Source organism: Notamacropus eugenii, chromosome 2 (genome assembly GCF_028372415.1).
Source record: "Notamacropus eugenii isolate mMacEug1 chromosome 2, mMacEug1.pri_v2, whole genome shotgun sequence".
Taxonomy (NCBI): Eukaryota; Metazoa; Chordata; class Mammalia; order Diprotodontia; family Macropodidae; genus Notamacropus; species Notamacropus eugenii.
Window position 1 is genome coordinate 246,497,639 of NC_092873.1, and position 19,609 is coordinate 246,517,247.

Genomic DNA, 19,609 nt, shown 5'->3' on the forward strand with positions numbered 1-19,609 from the left:
CTCAACACAACTCCAGGAAGCACAACTGCATATAGGCAGGCATCTTCCAGCAGCCATATCTTCTGATGCTTCAGAGCAGCCATTCTTCAGAGGCCAGATGCCATTCCACCCCAAGAGTTTCAGTTGTTGACCACAGTTTAGCACCAGGTAAGCTCCCAGAACTCTACAGCTTCTAGCTGCTAGATCCCAAGGTCCTAGCACACAAAGCCAGTGAACAAGTCCCTGGACCCCAGCATAAGAAGCTTGAGTCAGTGCTACCTATGCTCCAGAAGGAGAGATCAACTTTAAAAGTCAGAAAATGTGCAAACATCATGAGAAAAAAGCAGAAATAGACAATGACCGTAGATTCTTACTATAGAAGTGAGGAGATCAAAGCATCAAACACAAATTCAGAAGCAGATAAAACTATTACTATAGCCACATCCAAAACCTCAAAGATAGAACTGATCTGAGTCCCAAAAGGCCTTCTTGGAAGAGCTCAAGAAGGATTTTCAAAGTAAAATAAGACAGGTAGAAGAAAAATTGGGAAAAGAAATGAGAGATATGTAAGAGAGAGTTCAAAGTTTGGAAAAGGAAGGACAAAAATTGACTTCAGAAAACAATTCCTTAAAAAGTAGAATTAGCCAAATGAAAAAGGAGGTACAAAAGCTAATTGATGAAAATAATTTGTTAAAAAATTAGAACTAGGCAAGTGGAAGCTAATGATTCTATCAAGAATCAGTCAAACAAAATCAAAAGAAGAAAAAATATAAGAAAACATAGAATATGGCTTGTCAACAAAATTTAATAAAACTATCTTTTGCAAGGTTGTAAATGATTTCTTAATTGGTCATTTGTTATGGTCTTTTCTCATTCTTCATCAATGGAGCATTTGATACTGTTCAGCAATCCTTGCTAAGTATTCTCCTCCATTTTGTTTTTTGTAACATGTTTTTTTTCTGATCATTCTCTTCCTACCTGTTGAATCATATCCTGTGAAGAGTTATAAATGTATCAAGGCTTGTAATGTTAATGCAAGATTAACGGTGGATGGGGGAAGAGTTAAAGATCTTCCCCGCACATTAATAGGCCTCAATACCTTTAGCTGAGGCACTGGGTCAGAGGGTCACGTCCTCTGGTTCTGAAAAGTGAACAAATACTTGGAGGTGACATGTTACTTTGGGGCTTACTGGAAGTGTTTGTTTGGCCAGATGAGACTCTGGGCAGCTGCAAAGGAGCCCCCTGGCTTTGAAAACCCAGATACTGGAGCTTCTCTCCTAGGTCAGACAGTTATAGCTGTCTGTTGATCTGTGTTGTATGTATTGCCCTATCTACTGGTCTTTATTTCTCTGTATTTTTTCTGAAGTTCAGGATGCTGACTTTTTCCCCTGAACTAAGCGAATGATATATGTGCTTGATTAAAGTAGATTGTTGACCCCTCAAAAGTTGCTTTTCTTTTAGAAAAACATTTCTAAGAACCTGTACGGCAGACCCTCCTGTGTATGCCAGGATCCTTGTTGTTAACAGGGCTCTATCCTGATCCCTCTCCTCCCTCTTTCTTATGTTATCAGTTTCCATATGTTCATCTATAATTATGAATAGAACTCCAAATCAATATTTCCATCCCTCCTATCTCCCCTGAAATTCATTCCTGCATTTTCAAATTCCTCAGCAACTCTACATGAATGATCAATAGATATCTCCAACTTACCTTGTCAAAAACAGAACTCATTATGTTACCCACCTAACCCAAACCTATCCTTCTTCTTAAGACCAACATTCATCCATTCACCCAGGTTCACAACTTGGGAGTTACTCTTGGGTCTTCATTTTTTCTTATTTCTCACATCCAATCATTTGCCATGTCTCATTAATTTCACTTCTTTAACACCTCCTCACAGTAGTTCTTTCTACTCACAGCACAGCTACAAAGTCTTGGTCCTCATCAACTTTCACATGAACTATTGCAATAGCCTATAAATTAATCTATCTATATCCAGTCTCTTGTCTCTCCAGTTAGTCAGTTAACACTTATTAAGCACCTACAATTGCTTACAAGTTGCAGGCTATTGTTCTAGGCACTAGGATACAAATATGAAAATATAAAGATGCCCTTGCCATCAAGGACCTTAAAACTTAACAGGAGAAGGCAAAACACAAAATGAAGGAGAAAAAGGAGAGGAAAAGTCCCCGCTATGGGGGTATGATGGGGAAGCCAGTCAGAGAAGTAACAACACAGTGCTGAGGGATGAGGAGATGTCTGAGCTGGACTATCTCCTTACATGAAAATTTGGAGTTTTGGTGTTCTTGTCCCCACACTTCAATCAGAGAGGCAGAAGATAATAATGAGACAGGTTACCAAAACGGGAGATTTTATAGGATAATGAGGTTATTTCAATAATGAGCTTCCTGAGACATGGTGGAGAAGACAATCAGAGAAGTTCAAAAGCACTTAGCCCCACACTCCAATCAGGGAGGCAGAGGGTAATGAATGTTGAACTGGAGTTCCAAAACTAGAGATTTTATAGGATGATGAGATCTCACAAATGAGCTTCCTGAGGCATGATGGAGAAGACAATCAGAGAAGTTCAAAAGTACTTAGCCCCACACTCCAATCAGGGAGGCAGAGGGTAATGAATGTTGAACTGGAGTTCCAAAACTAGAGATTTTATAGGATGATGAGATCTCACAAATGAGCTTCCTGAGACATGGTAGAGAAGACAATCAGAGAAGTTCAAAAGCAGTGCAGCCAAATGAAAGAGATGTCTGATCTGGGCTCTCTCATTAAATTGAAGTTTGCAGTTCATGGTCCCACACTCCAAAGAGAGAGAATTTATCCTTCTTACATTTGCCAAACTATTATTCCTAAATTGCAGATATGATCAGGTGACTGAACCATAGGATCATCTAAACCCACCTCCTCTTTTCCATAGAGAAAACTGAGAGCCATGAAGATTAACAGAATTGTCCAGGGTCAAAGAGGAAATAAAGATTAAAACTGGAATTTTGAACCCAGGTCTAAATCCAGTGGGTTTTGCATTGTACCACAAGCATTGTACTCTTCTAACAGTAAGAGAGAATCCCTGCACAAATAAAAACTGCATGAATTAACACCCTAGAACTTTAATACTTTTTGCTCCGATTTTGAATCCCTTCTTCCACCCGACTTCATAAGCCTGTCACAGTGAACATAAGCCACTTGCAAGACTGTGGTTCAGCATCTGACTGTAAAGATCCCTCACCCTATTGCAGTTTCTCTGCCCACATCTTGCCAGCCTTATGAATGGTGCTGGAAATCAAATGTGTTCCACCATGAGAAAGCAAGAAGGAAAGGGATGGAATGGAATGAGAGGGAGGTTGAAATACTCAGGAATAATGCAATACTCATTTGTTTCCCAGAGCCAAAGGCAAGACGAAAACAAGTGCTGACCCTGAGGGACAGAGAATTTTAAAAACATCAGCAGCTGGGTTCACTGACCCCTGGAGGTTACTCAGGATAAGGAAGTGAACTGACCAACCTCTATATTCTATATTATTTTACTGTCTTAAGGATCTGAAGATTATAAAATTATTTATCTTTAGCTCTAAAGAACATCACGGGACATCTACTATTAAATTCTGAAGAGACTGGAAAGGATTGTTATTTTAGCCTAAAAGACCACCTGGATAGTGCTTAGGTTCAAAGAAGAAAGTGCTGAAAATGATTTACATAAAAATATATGATTATGAAAGAAAATAAATACAATTCTATTTCTTGTCCTTTACATATTAAAATATACTTTTCGATGCCTGTTGATATCACAATAAATATTTTGAAAAGGTTTGAGCATCTGATGGAAATCAGTTGCTCTGTATTCCATTTCTATTAGCACTGAATATTAGCCTCAATTTCCCACCGCTGACCCTGAGCCTCAGGTTCCCATGTTTTGCCCATTACGGCAAAATTGCAGGGCCCGCTAGGCAAAGATTCACATATTGGTGTATTCACAGCATACTTCAAGGGAGAGGATTTCACACTATGCAGAGACCACAATGAAAGCTTCCTCTCTTGACATCTCCTGGGAAAATCTTTTGCAAGGTAATTCAAAGGAATCAGGGATCAAGAAGATGTTTATGGCAGAGGGACATGACATTTCTGTGTAGGGTATTTCTGAAAGAGCTGAGGATGAACAGAACATATTGGCTACACAGGGAAGGCCTGACAATTAGTCTTAGTCAGTTCATAGAATACTGATTTCTGCAGACCAGCACAATTCATTTTGCCTCTGTGCAATTCTTATTTTTATCTAATTTGGGGTATTTGAATTTGCACATTTAAAAAAAGTAGATTTTCTAATTGTTAATTTTTCTAGTCTTAAAAATCTCCTGGATTTATTTGTCATTTTAGTTGTATTCATCTCAGTTCTGCTCTTGGCTATTTCTTTCCTATTTTCTGTGGATTTGTTGGTTTGTTACTTTATCCTTTTTAGGTGCAGTCAGTTCGTTAGTTTTCATTCTTTTTCTTGTTGAAATAGGTATTCAGAGAAATTATTGAATAGTTGTTGATACATAGTTTCTGAATTCTTACATTTTATTTAATTACTATAATTTTAGTAATTTCTTGTACCTTGTCATTTCATGAGATTTTGCTTAAGTTTCCATGATTGTTTATGTCTTTTATTGATTGCACCATTATTTATCGCTAGGTTTATTGTGCTGTGGTCTATAAACATAGCAAATAGGCTGGGAAGGTAGAAAATGCAGTGTATAAAGCACCAAGACCTTAGAATTAGTAAGAACTGAATTCAAATGCGGCCTCAGACATTTAGTACCTGTGTGACCCTGAGCAAGTCACCCAGTCTGTCTGCCTCAGTATTCCTATTTGGAATTGAGACAGTAATAAAATCTACCTCTCAGGGTTATTGGAATGATCAAATGCGATGATATTTGCGTATAGCAGATCTGAAAGTGGAAGCTCTTAATATTATAGACTTTTTTTATAATTGCCTATGTGTTTAGTAGCTCAAAATATGATTAATTTTTATGTAAGTACTATATACTTTAAGGGAAAATTGTGTATTGTTTGTGACATTGAATTTTCTCTCACGTATGTATATGTGTGTATATATGCATATACGTACGTATGTAATATGTGTATATATATATAATCTGTATGTATACTAGAGGGCATATGTATAATATAAATGCAAAATATGTATATTATACATATTAATCTCTTCTATATAAATTTGTATAAAAGATTTATAGATGTAAAATACATATATGTATAATACCCATGTATGCGTATTATATCTATTAATCTTCTCTCTCCCATACATTTGTATGGGAGAGAGGAGATATATATGTGTGTATGTGTGTGTATGTGTGTGTATGTATATATGTATGTAGAGCTTTAAGTGATAGATGAGGAAGGAGGGCATTATATTTGATCATGGAGGAAATAGAGAGCCCATGGAGTTTATTCAGTACATGTGGGGGGACCAAGGATAGGGTTATCTGGTCAGTCATAAACTTTAGAAAAATCACTTTGGAAGCTGAAAAGAAGGTGGATTAGAATGAGTGAAGGATACTTGAAGAAGGAAGATGTCATTTAAATTAAAATGTCATTTAATAGTATGATACATAGATGTATATCATCTGTTAGAATAATGTAGTAGTTTTAAAAATTTTTTTTAATGACTTCTAACTTGAAATCAGTTTTTGCCTAATATCATTAGTGCCATTCTTACTTAGGTGGATTTGACATGTGCATAGTAAGCATTATTTATACTTCTACTTTGAATCTATTTTAGTCTCTCTAGATTAAATATCTCCTGTAATGAATGTATTGTCGGATTTTGTTATTTATTTCATTGTGACTTTTCTGCATTTTGAGTTTAAAATTATGCCTTTAATACTAAAATGGTCTTTTCATTACTCAGTGAGAAGGGAATATATACTAGTAAGTTTTGTGAAGAGACTTTCTATCAATGGACCTCAACAAATATTCTGTAATTTACAGTCAAAAAAGAGTTCCCTGGGTGAAAGTAGTGGGTTCGGTGACTTGTCCAGAGTCATAAAGCCAGTATATGTCAGAGGTAGCACCTGAAGTCCGATCTTTCTAATTCTGAAACCAGCTCTCTGCTATGCTACAGCACTTCTATCCTATCTTGATCCAAACTTAACCAATGCATTCTAAACAAAATTATTTCATTTATATTAATAATTGTATGTTACTTTAATGTGTACTTTTCTTTTATCAAAAATAGGAGCTTATACCATATGTTTCCCCCCTCAGGAACACAGGGTTTTGAAAAACATCAGCAGTTATATTATTCCTCTACAAAGAGTTCTCAGCTGACTTTCTCATTTTCCAGCCTTATAAGACAAACAATCACAGTATTTTGGGTCAGCCTATAACAAACCCCATCTAAGAGAGTTGAACTCACTTCTTTTATATAAAAACAGAAAGGTTTCCTGATTAGAACTTATTGGCAGCACCAGCTGCCTTCCTGCTTCCACAGCTTGCCTTACTTCCATAGAATGGTAACAAAAGCTATGGGGCAGCTAGGTGGTGCAGTGGATGGAGCACCAGGAGGACCTGAGTTCAAATCTCACCTCAGACACTTGACACTCACTAGCTGTGTGACCTTGGGCAAGTCACTTAACCCCAACTGTCTCATCCTAGGTCATCTCCAGTCATCCTGATGAATATCTGGTCACTGGATTCAGGTGGCTCTGGAGGAGAAGTGAGGCTGTTGACCTGTAAAGCCCTCCCTCACTCAAAACAAAGTGAAGTGCAAGTCATGTCATCATTTCTCTGATGGCATGGTCTTCTTTGGCAACGAAGGATGAACACATACACAACAAAATCTATAAGTTTATAATAATCTTTACATATTATTTGCTTATCAGTCATCTTATAAGACTGATTTAATTTATTTTCAACACCAATGATATTATTTTAAAAAATCAAAATTAATGGCTTCCACCTGTAGTTGGGGATGATAGCTTTTTTTGCCCTTTCTTAACTCTGATTTAATGGTTTACTTAATCTAACATAAATACCTCTGAAATTGAATGTCTCCTGCCCTTTTAGTTAAAACAATTGTAAATTTTAGCATTAGTATCTCTTTTTTTAATAAAATAAGATGTACAAAAATTAGAAAATGGTCCTTCCCAAACCTTCCTTTTCAACTTACCCTGTCAGCAGCCTGCCTGCTTTCCTATTTGTTGGGTACGTATCTTCAAATAATTAATGTCTCATTACTTCTCAGCTGTTTAATGAGGTCAGCAAAGGTCAGGCTTTTTCAGAAGAGTCTGAAAGAACTTTCTGATGGAGATACTGAATAAAGATGATAACTTCTTTATAAATATATCCTGAGTTAGATCAAACCTTAGGGTAGAAACTCCAATTTCATTAGCAACCTCTAGGAGGAGGTCTAAAGTAACTGACTGACCCTTAAAAATCACACCATATTCTTTTCAGAAGCCTTCCAATGTCAACTGACTTAATTAGAGAATGGGACAGTTATTTGGTTTTCTTGAATCTGACTTCACACCAGAAACATTAAAGAGAATGAAATGGGAGAACATCCATATGCACTTCTGGGTGAAAAAATGTACAGAGGGGAATAAGATGTAGGAAAAGTTGCAATATAGTAAAGGGCTAATTTATGAAGGACTTTTACAAACCAGTGAATTATATATTTGAATATGGAATTAATAGCCCCTGAAGTTTGACTATTGGGTTACATGGTTAGAACTTTACTATCAAAAAATCAAATTGAAAGCCAAATGGACTTTGGAGAATGAACTGGAATAAGGAAAAAATTGAGTCAAGGAGTCCAATCAGAAGGCTTCCACAAAATATATTTGCAATTATGCATTTGAATCTTCATCCTGAAATTGACTGATCAGAAGACATTTATTAAATAAGTACTATGTGCCAAGGCACTATGTTAAACATTGTGGATACAGACATGAGACCAATACACAAAGGAATGAATGAATGAATGAGTTCAGAAAATTCAACTGTACTGCAATAAGTTAGGTTTAGACATCCAGTTCTCTGTTTGACTACTATTCTAGTCTTGTATCAAGGAAGTCTGTTACCTTTGAGGGATGTCTGGTTTGATATCCAGTCTGGTCCGCTATCTCTAACCTTTTAGGTGGATTCAAACAATGAACATTTCTTAGTCACAGTGAAGAAGGGGGTTGTTGCTAGCCCTTCATTCCTAATTTCTAATGAATCAAAATGTGTTCCCTGCCTGTAAAGTCCTGTTCTTTTTTCTGTATTTCCTTAAAAGCTATAAAAAGGACAGCCACTCCTCACCTTGCAGTCTTAGTTTTGCCAGGGTAGCTGAGATCCAATTTATTGGCAAATTTATAATTTACTAATAAATTGATCATGCTCAGGACTCTAGGTCTCCATCTAGCTTAATTTTTAAAACTGTAACGGTATCATTAGGGTTATCTTTAAATCTTCCCTCTATCACAAATTTAAGCAGTTACCAGGTGCTGTCAAATCCATCTCCATAAGAACTCTTTAGGCATTGTCCTTTCCATTCTCATTATTAAACCTCTTCTTCAGACCTGCATTATATAAACTATTTCAATACCCTCTTTATAGGTCTTCCTACTTGTACTCTCTCTACCTTGTATCATCATATTTATTCATATGTATTAAGTAAATATTTGCTTATTTGACTCATTTGTTCAACAATCTTCAATAGATTCTTGTTTTTCCCTTGTCATCTTAAGAATTATTTGCCTAGAATTCAAGGCATCCATGATTGATGCTACCCTACTTTTCAATTTTCTCATGTTTCCTTAGATGAATTGCATGATTCAACCAAATTGAACTACTTTTCCCCCATATAGAGCAATGTACTCTGATGCCTCCACGTCTTTGCTGACTATTCTCTAGGTATACCCTCAATCCTTATTCTTTTAGTGTCCTGCCCTTCTCTACAAAGGACAATTCAGTTGCCATCTGTTGAAAGGACTCATTCTTGATTTCTATGTTTGATAATAACTTTCCTTACTCAAAGAAACTTTATTATGTAGTTAGAAGAGTACTAGGCTAGGGATCAGTAGAGCTCTGAGATTAACATTGACCTCTGACACTTGTGAACTATATGATATTACCTTTCTAATCCTCAGTTTACTCATCTAGAAAAGGGAAATAATATTACTTCTTTTAGAAAGCTATTATGAAAGACATAATGTACAGTACTTTGCAAACATTTAAGCATTATTTAACTGCCAACTATCATGTTTTTTTAGTAATAATATTCTTGTGTAGATATCATTTATTGGTCAATAAGCATTTATTAAATGCCTACTACATGCCAATTGTACTAGATATTTAGAATACAAAAGATAAAAATGAAATAGTCCTGACTTTCAAGGTATTTATTGTCTAAATTATCTAAAACTTTTGGAATACAATAGATACATATATACATACATACATATAGAAATAGGTAATAGTTAAGTAGGTAGAATTTAGACAGATCTTTAACTATATGTTATCAAAACTTCACACTGCACTAAGACTTTTGGGCACCATCCGTAGATACTTTGTATATACTATGTACACATATCTACATATTTAAGAACTTTGGAATTTATCATGTGACGTGAGAGGCACTGGCACAGGACTGCTCAACATGGTATACCCACATCAGAGATGGTGCTGTGCTCTATGAGCAAAGCAGAATTGAAACAGCTCAAAGGAAATGCAGAATATGAAAATTTAAAGTATCCACCCCAAATGTTCACCCAGACTATTTGTCCCTGACCTGTAGTAGAACATCCTGACCTCGTATTGGTCTGATCAACCACAGTCAGACATACTGAAATTTGACTCTTGCACAGTGATGTCATTTTGGTCCTCTTCAAGAACAAATGAGAACCAATTTGCAAAATGGATACAGGTAACTTTGTGGGGAGGCATTAGATGCAGGCATAGGGGTGAAATCAAAAGAGATTTCTTGTAAGTGTATCATGAGCTGAGGTGCATAAAATAAGAAGACTGAGGCAAGGAAGGAGTGCATTCCAGGAATTCAAGACAACGTAGATATATTAGATGGGATGCCTTGTATGACCAACAGTAAGAAGTTGAGGACCCTATTCTAGCCACATTGCCCTTTGTATTGTAACTCTCTAATAACTGAGTTTTCATACAATATTAAGTACTAGTCAGATAGATGGCATAGAGGGACAGAGTCTTGGACTTAGATTCAGGAAGATCAGAGGTTTAATTCTGCCTCAGACTCTATGTAGATACAGCCAACTGGTTTCAACCTCACTTCTCTAATATCAAAATGGGAACAATAATAGTACCTATTTAACAGGCTTTGTGTAGAGATCAAATGATATATTTGTTAACACTTTGCAAACTTCAGAGTGCTATATAAATGTTAGCTTTTCTTCTTACAGCTGACTACATAGGTGGTGTCTTGCCCACTTTTAGATGGAAAGATTCTGAAGGACACAAAAAGGATCATATCTAAACTCTATATTTTCCACATTCTGCCTTGCATACAGCAGGGACTTAATAAATATTGATCTATTGCAAACTCCATACTGGGGGTGGGGGGAGCTTTTGTAAAGACCATGTTGGGTATTTCGTGAAAATGTTATCAAATTGGAAAGGAACTTAGGAATTATTTTTTAAAAAAAACAATCCTTCCTTTTCATGATAAATGAAAAGTTGAGGTGGTTCTTCTCAGTTGTAGATGATCCCATCAAGCTGGAAAGTTTTATGGATCAGGCCCCAAAATGGGTTGCATGCACCCATGTCAGCAGATGATGTATTATTCTTTTGGCCAGAGCAATGTAGTTAGCCATTTCTTAAGGTTTGGAAGGGTAATGATCTGTGTAGTTTAAAGGAGCTTCTTCACTAACAAAATCACTGATTTTTGAAGTGTATAAAAATTTCATAGTAAACAACTTGGCAAAAAAAAATAGAAAACAAGTACCTTATTAAAGATTTTTTTATTTTATTTTTAACTTATGAAATAAAATAAGCATTTCCATGAAATAGTAAAATTTTTAAAAAGATGATTGCATGTAAAACTGCAAGTTTGCCATGCAGAACTTGCTATTCCTTTCAAATATACAACAAAGTTGGTATGTAAATTTCCTTTTTTCTTCCCTCTCCCTCCAGCCTAGAGATGGCTACCATTAGACCCAAATAGGTGTGTGTGTGTGTATAATTATTCTATATCTACTTCCATTTATAAGTTCTTTCTCTGAATGCAGATAGCATCTTTCTCATATGTCCTTTATAGTCAATTTGAGGATTTCTAATATTTAAGATAACTTATTCACTCAAAGTCATTCTTAAAACAATATTACTATTACTATATACAATTTTTTTTGTTCTGATCATTTTGCTCTTCAGCATGTCATGCAAGTCTATCCATGTTTTTCTAAGATCATTGAACTCATCGTTTCTTATTGCACAACAGTAATCTACCACAAACATATACCACAATTTATTCAGTCATTCCCCAAACATAACATGGATCAAAGAAAACAAGTTGATATTTTTCTTATTCCTTATCCTATTTACAAATAGATTATAAGATTATAGGATAATATATTTAGAGATGAAAGGGAATTTGAAGGTTGAGTCTAACCTCCTCATTTGAAAGAAGTGAAAAGTTAGACCTAATGTGTCAGTGATTTGCCCAGGATCAAACTCTCTCCACTACATAAGGCTATTCTGTTCAGGTCAATAATTATATATTATTACTTAATGATGGCTACTAAAGAGCACTATCAGTTTAAATGATAAGTATGATAAAGGATTAGAGGCAGCTAGGTAGTACAGTGGATAGAGTGCCAGGTCTGGAGTCAGGAAGAATCATCTTCCTGAGTTCAAATCTGGCCTCAGGCATTTACTACCTGTGTGACCCTTACCAAATCAGGTAACCCTTTTTGCCTCAGTTTGTTCATGTGTACAATGAGCCAGAGAAGGAAATGGCAAATGTATAACTTTGCAAGAAAACTCCACATAAGGCCACAGAAAGTTGGACATGACTGAAATGACTGAACAAGAACAACACAAGAGCACATTCCAATGGATTAAGGATTCATTCATTTCAAAATTATATTTGTTAGGATAGAGCAGAACAAGATTTACAAACCACATGATAGCAAAGGGTATCAGTACAAAAATCTGAAATCTATTTTTTTATAGTTGAAATCAGAGTTTTGACAGCCATTCAGAAAATCTTGGATCCAATTTAGAGTTGAAAGGAACTAAACCATCCAATCAAATTCCCTATTTTTATAAATAAGAAAACTGAGATCCAGAGAAGTTGTGACTTGCCCAAGGTCACAATGGTAGCAAGTGGTAGAGCCAAGATATGAACTCAGGTACTCTGACTCCAAATCCAGTGCTCATTCTCTTGTACTATACTGACAGCCATGATATGTGGACATCTCCAGTATCTTACTGCTCCCATTCATCTTTCACACTGTTACCACGTTAACCTCCTAAAAAATACTACTTTCATCACGTCATTCACTTGTTCAAAATCTTCAGAGGCTCCACATTAGTTACAGAATACAGTCTAAATCCCTAAGAAGACATTTAAGATCATCTAAAATATAGTAACAAAATAGAAAAAAGAAGATAAATGAGCTGAATATGCATTAAAAATGAAAAAGCCAACAAATAAACCCATATAAAATAAGCACAAAAAAGGAGATATTAAAAATTAGAGAAATAAAAAAATGTAATGAATATATAAAAATTAACAAAAATAAAAGCAGGTTCTTTGAAAAGACCAATAAAATTGATAAACTTTTAACTAATCTGATTAATAAAAGAGAAGAAATTCAAACAACTAAAATATCAAATAAGAAAGTTAAATCACAAAAAATCTAGAAGAAACGAAAAGGAACAATCAGAAACTATTAAGGACAGTCATATACTAATAAAACTGATAACACGTAAGAAATTGATGAGTAATTTCAAAAATATAAAGTAACCAATCAGAAAGTTCAACAGAGGTCTTAAATAATCCAATCTCAGAAAAAAAATATATCTAGCTGCAAAGAAACTATCAGAGCGGGAAGTGGATGGGGAATCTAACCTTTAAGAATTTACTAGAGTCATGTTAAACTTTTAATGAGCAATTAGAATTTATAATTATAGATTATCATCTAAAACTGAGAAAGTAAGTACCCCCCAGAATATACTTATGAAATAAATATACTAATGTACAAAATAGGGAAAGATAAAACAGAGGAAAAAATAGACCATTATCATTAACCCATATCAACTCAAAAATTTAAACAAAATCCTGTTCAGACTGTAGTGACTTATCAAAAAAATCATTATGTCAATCTGGGACTAATTCCTGGCATGCAAGGCTGATTCAGCATTAGAGGAACATTCAGCACAATTAATCATATTAAAAACCAAAACCACATGATTTTCAAAAGATACAGAAAAAGGTATTGTCAAAGTACAACATTCATTTATGCAAAATACATCCTGCAAAGTACAAACATAAAGGAACTTTAATATCAAAAAAGCATCTATCTAAAACCAGTAGCAAACATCATATGCAACGTGGAAATACTAGAACCTCTTCCAATAAATACAAAAGAGAAGCTATCTCCACTGTCATTTGAGATTATTCTGAAAATGCTGATAATAGCAATAAGACTAAGGGGAAAAAATTAAAGAATAAATATGAGTAAAGAGAAGTCTAAACTATCCCTGTTTTGCTGATAGTATACCTGAAAAATCCTAGGAAATTAGTGAATAAAATAATGACAATTAACTTTAACAGGCTAATAAATAAAAATCTCAAAAATCAATAATATTTCTATATAATAATAAAAAAACCAAGAGGTAATGATAGGATGTGAAATCTTATTCAAAATAACTTTTGTTGTTGTTGTTCTGTGGTCCAGCCTTGCCTGACTGTTCATGACTCCATGGACTACAGCATACCAGGTCCTTCTATCCTCCACTATCTCCAAGAGTGTATCCAGCCTTGTGTCCTTTGCTTCCATTACATCGTATATCCATTTCATCCTTTGCTATTGCCTTTTCCTTTTGCCTGCAATCATTCCCAACATAATGAGTTTTTTCCCATGAGTCCTGTCTTTTCATTATGTGGACCAAGTATTTAAGCTTCAGCTTCAAAATTTGACCTTCCAGTAAATAGTCTGAATTAATTTAATTATTGACTGATTTTATCTCCATGCTGTCTAAGGGATTTTCAAAAGTCTTCTCCAGCAACACAATTCAAGAGTGTTAATTCTTCAAAGCTCAGCTTTCCCTATAGTACAACTCTCACAGCCATACATTGCTACTAGAAAAAACATAACTTTGACCAGAAAATTCATGTGGCTTCACGGGTACATGTAGCCCTCTAGGTCCTTGGGTACAGTCTTTTGATTGAGTCCCGGTTTTGCAGAGGAAATCCTTTTATTAAGGGAATTTGTTCTGTGAAGTTTGGACTCAGTCAAAGGACCACACTTGAAGACCTAGAGGGCTACATGTGGCCTCAAGAAAGCAGGTTCCCCACCCCTGGACTAGATGGATCTTTTTTTTAGCAAGGATATAGCTCTGTTTTTTAGTCTGCTGTCCAGATTTGCCATAGCTTTCCTTCCAAGGAGCAAGTGTCTCTTAGTTTCATGACTGCAATCATGTCTGCAGTGATCTTTCTGATAATACTTCCATGTCTTCTTCCTCTATTTGCCAGGAAATGATGGGCCCATTTGCCAAAATATTAGAGGGGTTTTTTTTTAATGTTAAAACTTCAAGCCAGTTTTAACCCTCTCTATCCTCTTTCACTCTTATCAAGAGATTTCTTAATTCTTCTTCAATCTCTGCCATCAGAGTGGTATTTTTTGCCCCTCTGATATTGTTAATATTTCTCTTGGTAACCTTAATTCCAGCATTTGATTCATTCAGCCTGGCAATTTACATGATGTACTCTGCAAAGAAGCTGAATAATTAAGGTGACGGGGTAAAGCCAAGGTGGCAGAGTAAAAGCGTGGACTTTCTAGAGTGCTGCCCCCAAGCTCAGCCAAATACTTGTAAAAAATGACTCTAAACAGTTCCTGGAGCTGCAGAACCCACAGAATGACAGAATGAAGCAAATCTCTAGCCCAAAACAGCCTGGAAAGTCTCCAGGAAGTGTCCATCACACCATGCAGGGGACAGGGTACAATTCAGCATAGGCCACAATGGCACAGATAGGATCTGAGCAGCCCTTGGAGAGATTGAATCTCGGGCACCTGTGGTGGTTTCCAGACTTCAGGACCCCAAAATGCCATGGACAAATTGGAAGGTCAATGGAAAAAGCCTGTGGGATCAGTGTAGGAGAATGAAGTGATCCAGCCTCAGCCCTGGGGAGCCAGAGGAAGGAGGAGGAAGAGGAACTCACAGCAGCATCAGGGGCAGCTGCAGCCACTGTTTCTGGAGCTCTAGGCCCACAGATTGTGGGGGATCGAGTGACTGACAGTATACCCCCCACACCCACTGGAAGCAGAGAACTACCTTGACAAAGAGCTCAAAATTCAAGTAAACAGCTGAGGAAATGAGCAAAAACTGGAAAAAGAATCATACTATAGAATCTTACTTTGGTAACAAAGAAGACCAAAGCATGCAAACAGAAGACAACAAGGTGAAAGCTCCTCCATTCAAAGCTTCCAAGAAATAGTGAACTGGCCTCAGGCCATGGAAGAGCTCAAAAAGGATTTTGAAAATCAAGTAAGAGAAGTAGAGCAAAAATTGAGAAAAGAAATGAGAGTGATGCAAGAAAATCATGAAAAACAAGTCAACTGCTTGCTAAAGGAGATCCCAAAAATGATGAACAAAATAACACTTTAAAAAATAGACTAACCCAAGTGGCAAAAGAGAACCAAAAAGTCAATGAGGAGAAGAATGCCCTAAAAAGCAAAATTGGCCAGATGGAAAAGGAGATCCAAAAGCTCACTGAAGAAAACAGTTCCTTAAAGATTACAATGGAGCAAAGCTAATGACTTTATGAAAAATCAAGAAAGTATAAAATAAAACCAAAGGAATGAAAAAATGGCAGACAATGTGAAATAACTCATTGGAAAAACAACTGACCTGGAAAATATATCTAGGAGAGACAATTTAAAAATTATGGGACTACCTGAAAGTCATGATCAAAAGAAGAGACTAGACATCATTGTTCTTGAAATTATTAAGGAAAATTGCCCTGACATTCTAGAACCAGAGGGTAAAATAAATATTGAAAGAATCCACTGATCACTTCCTGAAAGAGATCCCAAAAGGAAAACTCCTAGGAATACTGCAGACAAATTCCAGAGTTCCCAGGTCAAGGAGAAAATATTGCAAGCAGCTAGAAAAAAACAATTCAAGTATTGTGGAAATATAATCAGGATAACACAAGATCTAGCAGCTTCTACATTAAAGGATCAAAGGGCTTGGAACATGATATTCCAGAAGTCAAAGGAACTGGGATTAAAACCAAAAATCACCTACCCAGAAAAACTATGTATGATACTTCAAGGGAAAAAATGGTCATTCAATGAAATAGAGGACTTTCAAGCATTCTTGATGAAAGAACCAGAGTTGAATAGAAAATCTGACTTTCAAACACAAGAATCAAGAGAAGCATGAAAAGTGTCATCTAGAGGCTCCAAGGACTGGATCCAATCATGAAGTCAAATGGACCTTCCTAAAAGCTGAAAGAGTTCAGCCAGGAAAGTTTTGAAGACTCATTTTTAAGGTTTCCTTTTTTGACACTTGACAATTTACTCCGAACTCTGTAGTGAAAAATAAATAAACTCTAAAATAAACAAGGTGACAATATACAGCCTTGTATACTCCTTTTCCAACTTTAAATCAATTGGTTGTTCCATGTTCAGTTCTAATTATTTCTTCTTAGCTGGATACATCTTGCTCAGGGGAGAAGCAAGATAATCTTTAAGGACTTGTCACATTTTGTTGAAATCTATACCATCAGAGGCTTTAATGTAGTCACTGAAGCAGTAGATTATGTTTTTTTTTTTCTGAAATTTCCTTGCTTTCTCCATCATCCAATTAATGTTGGCATATTGGTCTCCAGTTCCTTAGTCTCTTCAAAAGCCTGCCTGCTCTTCTGGTAATTCTTGGTTCATACATTGCTGAAGCCTAGTTTACAGAATCTTAAGCATAAACTTAATTCCATGTGAAATGAACACACTTGTTGAGTAATTTGAGCATTCTTTGGCAATGCCCTTGTTTAGAATTTGGACATATAGTGATCTTTTCTAGTCCAGTGGCCACTGTCATGTTTTCCAAATCTCCTGGCATATTGGGTTAGCATCATCTTTTAGGATTTTAAATAGTTTGGCTGAAATTCTGTCATCTCTGCTGGCTTTATCGTTAGCAAGTTTCCTAAAGTCCACTTGACTCTCTTTTCTAGGATGTCTGGCTTTAGATCAGTAACCACAACATTGTGGTTATCAGTTTTCAGTTATGTTAAGATCTTTCTTATATAGTTCTTTTGTGTATTCTTGCTACCTTTTCTTAATTTCTTGTACTTCTTTTAAGTCTCTATCATTTTTGTCTTTTATCATGTGCATTTTTGCATGAAATATTTCCTTGATATCTCTAATTTTCTGGAAGAGATCTCTTGTTTTTCCCATTCTATTATTTTCTTGTATTTCTTTGCATTGCTCATTAAAGAAGATCTTCTTTTCTCTCTTTGCTATTATCTTTCCTTTTCTCCTTTACCATTTGTTTTTCTTCTTTCCTCAGCTCTTTATAAACTCTTATCAGCTAGTCATTTTACTTTCTCTTCCTTTTTTTGGAATTTTTTGGTTGTTGTTGTTGCCTCTTGTACAATATGCAGACCTCTGTCCTTAGTTCTTCCAAATAACTACAAATTTCATAAAATATCTCTTCAATTCAACTTATAAACATACACAAGAGGCATAAGTTTAATTATAAAGTGCTCTTTGAAGAAACCAAAAGCAACATATTTGCTGGAGGAACAATCACAGTTCACGGCTTGACCATGGCAATATAACAAAAATGATACTATTAACAAAGTTAATTGACACTTTTAATGCTGTACAAATCAAATTTCGAAGAGGACACTTTATAACTTGATAAAATAAAACAAAATGCATTTGGAAAAACAAAACATGTAGAATGTCAAAGAAAATGGTAAAAAGAAGTTGGGAGAAAGGAGAAATAGCACCCCAAGATTTCAAACTATATCATAATGCTCTAGCCATCAGTTCCATCTGGTATTGGTTAAAAAATAGGAAGACAGTAAGGACTGTTTATAATAGATTTAGCCCTTCACAGCAATGCAAGGACCTGTAACATTTCCAAAGGACTCTTAAGGCAAATTGCCATCCACATCCAGAGAAAGAATTATAGAGTCAGAACTTAGAATGAAGCAGACTGTTTTCTATTTTGTTATGTTTTATTTTGGTCCCATTTGTTTTAATTCTTCTATGCAACATGACTAAGGTGAAAATGTGTTTAATAAGAATCTATATGCAGAACCCATATAAGATTGAACGCCATCATGGGAAGGGAGAGGAGAAAGAGGGGAAGAAAAACTTATGAGAGTGATTGTTGAAAACTGAAAACAAATTAATTATTAACAAAAAAAGAAAAAATAGAAAGAGTAAAATTGAGCAAAATAGATAAGGAAAAATCAGAAACAATAGAATTCAATGACTCAGTCTTTGATAAAGTGAAAAACATAAATTACCTAGGGAAAAAAGGTCCTTATTTCATAAAAATTGCTAAGAAAACTGGAAAGTAGTATAGAAGAAATGACTTTACCTTTCATTATTGCCAAAAAGTTGGAGAACAAATAATGAACTGAATTGGTGAGTTCCCTACTCAGAGCTCCCTATCATGCCTTGAACCCCTAAAAACTAAAACAATCAAAATAAACTACAATTCTTTGGAAATTTTGGCTAAGGATTACTTGCCTGAGAGACTTTTTTAACAGATGGTAGTCAGGTCATTATGATAAATCTACATAATTTATTTTGACTGGCTGACACCCACCTATGCATTATCTCATTTCCTGTCTCTACATTCCTCAACTGGAAGGAAGTGGTAGGTTCGATTTTCACAAACATATGATATACTAAAAGCATCCTGGGGTATAAATTTCACCCTTTGTAGCCCTGACAATTTTATCCTCTCATAAGCAGCAGCAGCTGCATTAATATATATTGCTCACCAGTTCCAAAAATTGTTCATTTCTAAATTATCTCTGCATGACTATATACTCTGGCTAGTAAACATAGGACTTAATAAAGCACCTGCCTTTGCACTTTTATTTTCTAACCTGTCACTGTTGTGTACTGCAAAGGTCTCCTTCCCTGAAAAGATAATGATAGAAACCTGTAAGAATCCATCAGCACCCAGGTGCTGTAATCTAGTGACTGTATTTACCATATGATAAACACAAACTGACCTAATCATTTTGTTTCTTTCATTTTTGGCATGATGGCACCCTATGTGTTACACAAGAAATATTGTTTAAACATCTGTATGTTCATTTGGGCAGAGTTGAAAAAAAATTGTATTTTCCAGTTAGTCCTAAAACAAGGCTTTGTTACAGGCTATCTTAAACTGTATCAGCATCCATTAACATTTATT

At 35.5% G+C, this 19,609-nt stretch overlaps 1 long non-coding RNA gene across 1 annotated transcript in view; it reads left to right on the forward strand.

Annotated features, from left to right (window-relative positions):
* The window catches only part of LOC140523856 (uncharacterized), a 308,343-nt gene that overhangs the window by 126,410 nt on the left and 162,324 nt on the right, over positions 1-19,609 (forward strand). The window lies entirely within an intron of this gene.